Below are 6,372 nucleotides of genomic sequence, written 5' to 3'. Positions count from 1 at the left end.
GAAATAGCAGCATGATGTACTGTAGGTCTACTCTGCTTATTATCAACCTGTTTTGGACCCTGTGCTCCAGTCTGTACCAGTCTACAAGGGAATGATCCACAGAGCACAGATACACTTTTAATCTGGTACCTTCTTCCAGTTTGTTATTTGTTGTTCTAAGGAAAATGCACTGAATAAAATGTTTATAAGGAAATACGATTTTTGTCAAATTGTGCTTATTTTGACCTTCTTTTACACCTGTTGATAGTGGCATTAATTAATCCACCATCATTTACATTTACATTTACTTCATTTAGCAGATGCTCTTATCCAGAGTGATCATATGGATAGGATAGCAAGATCATCATCAATTCATCCATAGCGAACTGGGCCCATATTCATTCACAAAGCATCTCAGAGTAAGAGTGCTGATCCAGGACCAGTTTTGTATTTTAATCATAATTAATAAGATTATATGGGCAGGGAGGACCTGATCCTAGATCAGCACTCTTGCTCTGAGACAGTTCCCTAGCGATGAATGAAAAGCCCATTTTGCTGTGTGGCGCTAGAGGCTGAAAGGTCATTAATATTGATAGTAATGATGCGTCACAAGGCCTTCTCAACAGGAGAGTGACTGAGCCAATCAGAGTGGAGCACAACTCTCGAGCTCTGCTTGAGGTCGCATAGACCTCAGCACAAACAGTATTATAAATGAGAACAAGAGAGGGCGAGAGAGACCCCTGTTGCTGCAGGAGAAATCGTGCAGTCTAAAGAACATTTGGTAGAGCATGTCTATTCGCCATAGAAATAAAGAAATGCAGCACAAATGTGGGGAGAGCTCTTCACTGCAGGGTGTGTGGAGAAAGCATAGCAGCACGAGTTGCACATGATCAAAACCACATCAGTAGAGGGCAGCATTGGTATGACTTTGGGATGACAATATATTTTGTTGTCCCGCAGTTTATTTGGAAACGGTTGTCTTTCTGATTTGTATCCGTTAGCCTACGTCTACCTATTGTATTAAAAGCACATCTTTGTCGCATTTATTCACACACTCAGAATTCACTGCTTCTACTTTAGTACCTCTCCTCTCAACGTCGTCTTTACCTCTCCTAGTTGGACGTGCGAGATCAAGTGCGCCTAGTAGCCTATATGTGTGGTCTCATTGAAATAGAGTTGGCTGCCTATACATGGGCAGAGAATCACGTGGTAGTTACCTTTCCAAGGAAATTAACTTTTAAATGATTAGACTATAGTTTACTACAGTGTCTTTAAATAAATATTGATAATGGAAAGAAGTGCAGGGTTCTCAACCAACGTGAGTCGAGGTGCAATCAATACATTTGATCATCATTGAAAAGGAAAAGTTGCAACGCGAGCACAGGCTACCATAGTGAGCAGGCTTTGCGCCTTTCCATTTTCAATAAATATTGATTACCCATTTATTTGTTTCTGCCTGCAACTCGTCCCGCTCCTAAAAGGTAGGCTATATTCTATATGCAAAACGTAGCTCAAGAAAAAGTGTAAATGTCCGCTCTCATTATTCTTGCTGCTTCAAGTTCAGTAGCCATACATGATCTGGTGCGCGTGTTGTCTCAATTCAACAGAGTAGGCTATAGACTATGTATAGGCGGAGAAGAACGGGGAACGTATCTTCCCAAGGAAATTGACATCCTAAATATGATTAGGCTATAGTTTACTACATTGGCTAGAAATACATATTGATCACCCATATTTGTTTCCGTCTGAAAATAACATTGCGGGACTGCGTTTGGGTTGGGGACCAGTTCTTGCGTTAGCGGGTGGGAGTGGCACAGAAAGCCAGCGGGTACGGGCGGGAGCGAGATGAAGAAATCAGTTCCGCACAGACCTCTACACAGCAGGAACTGACTGAGACAGTGACAAACAGGAATGACCGCTGTAATTATTATGGTATTGATAACAACACAGAGAACAGCGCACATCCTTGACAGCAATCAATAGATGAATCTAGAGCCCTTGGTTGAAGGATAAGGTAAACATGGAACACCTGCAAGCAGTGAATAATATACCACTCTTATCAATCACTCTGGAGGGGTCAATAAAGGGTCAATGATAGGGAGAGGGGAACGTTATTTATCTCTTATATTTCTAAGCCAATGAGGATGCCATCTAGATAGCCATTACTATTGGGAGATACATATCACATGTCATGTAATGGATATCTACAGGCCCTACTCATTGGCCCCTTAAGAGTGACTGATAAGAGTGGGATATTATTCACTGCTCTGGCCTGTGTGGCATGCTTGCCTTATCCTTGATGCTCATGACAATGGCTTACTTCCAACACTAATTGCATAATTGCAGATGAAGGGCCATGCTGTGGAACTGTAATCTTGCTAAGATCCTTACCTCTCAACCTCTGATCTGTTACTGACCATTCATTTGACCCCTGTTGTTATGCTTGTTGGGAAATATTTTCATGTCACTCACACTCAGCCTCAGGATTAAATACAATAATTGCACTCTTCTTACTATCATGTGAGGCCAACTCTTAGCTCATGTGTGAGGCCAACTCTTAGCTCATGTGTGAGGCCAACTCTTAGCTCATGTGAGGCCAACTCTTAGCTCATGTGAGGCCAACTCTTAGCTCATGTGAGACCAACTCTTAAATGTAAGTGAGGCCAAAACTTAGTTTATGTGAGGCCAACTCTTAGCTCATGTGTGAGGCCAACTCTTAGCTCTTGTGAAGCCAACTCTTAGCTCATGTGAGACCAACTCTTAAATGTATGTGAGGCCAAAACTTAGTGTATGTGCGGCCAATTCTTAGCTCATGTGTGAGGCCAACTCTTAGTTTAGCTCATACTAACTATCAGTCGCTCTGGATAAGTGTCACGATCGTCGTATGAAGCAGACCAAGGCGCAGCGTGATATGCGTACATCTTTTAATGAGTACTTAATACTATGAACAAAACGATACGTGAAGTCCTAAGGTTAACAAACACAAACCTCTCCGGAACAAGATCCCACAAATGACAAGTGCACAACAGGCTGCCTAAGTATGGTTCCCAATCAGAGACAACGAGCCACAGCTGTCTCTAATTGGGAACCACCCCGGCCAACATAGAAACACATAAACTAGAACAAGAACATAGAAAACGAAACATAGAACCTAACACCCAGAAACTAACACATAGAAACTAACACCCTGGCTCAACATATAAAAGTCCCCAGAGCCAGGGCGTGACAATAAGAGCGTCTTCTAAATTACTTACAGTGCCTTCAGAAAGTATTCACACCCCTTGACTTTTTCCACATTTTGTTGTGTTACGGCCTGAATTTTAAAGGGATTCAATTAAGATTGTATGTCACTGGCCTACACACAATGCCCTATAATGTCAAAGCAGAATTATGTTTTCTAAATTGTTACAAAAGAATTAACAATGAAATGCTGAAATGTCTTGAGTCAATAAGTATTCAACCCCTTTGTTATGGCAAGCCTAAATAAGTTCAGGAGTAAAAATGTGTTTAACAAGTCACAGAATAAGTTGCATGGACTCACTCTGTGTTCAATAATAGTGTTTAACATGATTTTGTAATGACCACCTCATTTCTGTACCCCATACATACAATTATCTGTAAGGTCCCTCAGTCGAGCAGTGAATTTCAAACACAGATTCAACCACCAAGACCAGGGAGGTTTTCCAATGCCTCGCAAAGAAGGGCACCTATTGAGATTAGTAAAAAAAAAAGCAGACATTGAATATCCCTTTGAGCATGGTGAAGCTTTTAATTACACTTTGGATGGTCAATACACCCAGTCATTACAAATATACAGGCGTCCTTACTAAGTCAGTTGCCAGAGAGGAAGGAAACCCCTCAGTGAATTCACTATGAGGCCAATGATGACTTTAAAATAGTTACAGAGTTGAATGGCTGTGATAGGAGAAAACTGAGGATGGATCAACAACATTGTAGTTACTCCACAATACTAACCTAAATGACAGAGTGAAAAGAAGGAAGCCTGTACAGAATACAAATATTACAAAATATGCATCCTGTTTGCTATAAGGCACCAAAGTAAAACTGCAAAAAATGTGGCAAAGAAATTAACTTTATGTCCTGAATACAAAGCGTTATGTTTGGGGCAAATCCAACACAACACATCACTGAGCACCACTCTTCATATTTTCAAGCATGGTGGTGGCTGCATCATGTTATGGGTATGCTTGTCATCGGCAAAGACTAGGGAGTTTTTATGATAAAAAGAAACGCAATAGAGCTAAGCACAGGCAAAATCCTAGAGGAAAACCTGGTTCAGTCTGCTTTCCAATAGACACTGGGAGACAAATTCTCCTTTCAGCAGGACAATAACCTAAAACACAAGGCCATATCTACACTACACATATCTACACATATCTACAAGGCCATATCTACATTGTTGCTTACAACAATGAATGTTCCTGAGTGGCCTAGTACTTAAATCAGCTTGACAATCTATGGCAAGACTTGAAAATGGCTGTCTAGCAATGATCAACAACCAACTTGAGAGAGCTTAAAGACTTTTTAAAATAATAATGTGCAAACATTGTACAATTCAGCTCTTTGAGACTTACCCAGAAAGACTCACATATGTAATTGCTGCCACATATTGACTCAGGGGGTTGAATACTTATCTAATCAAGATATATGAGTGTTTTATTTTAATAAATGTTGACATTGCAGAGTATTTTGTGTAGATCGTTGACAAAAAAAGGACAATTAAATCCATTTTAATCCCACCTTGTACCACAAAACATTTGGAAAAAGTCAAGTGGTGTGAATACATCCTGAAGGCACTGTAAATGTAAAAATGTAAATGTAATCTCATTTACATTCTTATGATATAAAACAATGTTATTTGGTATTTGTATGAGTTATTCATCAACAATATTGAAAGATTCAAACAAAAAACTTAATGTGGCCACAATGTTATCACCACAGACGTGACTGGCCTCCAGTTTGAGGGGATAGAGCACAACTAGCTTTTAATGAAGGCATTTTACTGGAACATGAGTCACAATCAGTGCAGGGATTGGCTATGGTGGCTATGTTGTGGACAGCTGATAGGTTCACTCCAACTGGTAGGAATGGAATGTGTCTGAAAGGTACGTTTATGGAACCCTGTCCTATTTTCAGATGTGCTGTCACCTTTGTTTCAGTCAGACGGGCAGATTCAAGAGACTGCCACTAAGGTGATGAGTCTATAGAGTTTAAATAAACTGCTCTATCTACACAGCAACCGAGTGAAATGAATTCCTCTAATGGGAGGAGGTGCTTTGGGACTTTGTCAGACCAGACTTTCCAGGAAAATTAAAATTAAAAAGCAAACTTAAAAACAAAACTTGCCACTGTCCACCAGAAAATAAGATTGTGATCTTACTTAAATCATTAACTTGTATGTTCTCAAAGTGAAAGAGTGTTCTGTTCTTCACTTCTCTGACTCAGCCTAAAATGCATCTGCATACGATTACCGGAATAAATCATATTTATTGGCTGTGAGCCCTGATTACTCCAGTAGTGTACACAAGCACATCCACCACGCTTTCATAAATACAGATGGATTATAGCAGTAGGCCTAGCCTTCATTACCAGGAAGACAGTTGTCTTCCAAGTTGTTCCGTTTCCCCTCTAGTAATACCTCTATCGATTTATTTGTTACAAATTCAATGGAATGAGTAGAGACCACAGGTAGCCTAGCGGTTAAGAGCATTGGGCCAGTAACGGAAAGATCGCTGGTTCGAAACTCAGAGCCCGGAAGGTGTACAAATATGCCTTTTCTCCCCTTGCGCAAGGCAGTTAACCCCCAACAACTGCTCCCTGGGCGCTGACGACGTGGAGGTTGATTAAGACAGACCCCCACACATCTCTAATTCAGAGGGGTTGGGTTAAATGCGGAAAACACATTTTGGTTGTGCAACTGACTAGGTTTTCCCTTCATACTGTGACTGTTGTCCTTGTGTGTGTTCCTCACCACGGCTTATGTATTGTATAAAACATCACTCCTCCAGGCAGGCCAGCGGCACTCTTTCACCCCAGCACCTGATGCAGAGAAGCTCTACCTGATGAGCCCCATTACCATGCAGCACAGGCCCTCTGTCTGCAGAGACAGAGATATGACTCTGGAATAGAAATGACCTTGTTTACTCTCTTCCCTCATCGTTACAGTGGACCTTTTCAGATCCTGCATGCATTAAGCATTAATGGGAAAGTACCGCAATGTATGTCCCCTGTAGCTCAGTTGGTAGAGCATGGCGCTTGCAACGCCAGGGTTGTAGGTTCGTTTTCCCACGGGGGGCCAGTATGAAAATGTATGCACTCACTAACTGTAAGTCGCTCTGGATAAGAGCCTCTGTTAAATGACTAATATGTAAA

The sequence above is a fragment of the Coregonus clupeaformis genome, chromosome 27, assembly GCF_020615455.1.
Source record: "Coregonus clupeaformis isolate EN_2021a chromosome 27, ASM2061545v1, whole genome shotgun sequence".
Taxonomy (NCBI): Eukaryota; Metazoa; Chordata; class Actinopteri; order Salmoniformes; family Salmonidae; genus Coregonus; species Coregonus clupeaformis.
Note: the sequence above shows the minus strand (reverse complement) of the source record.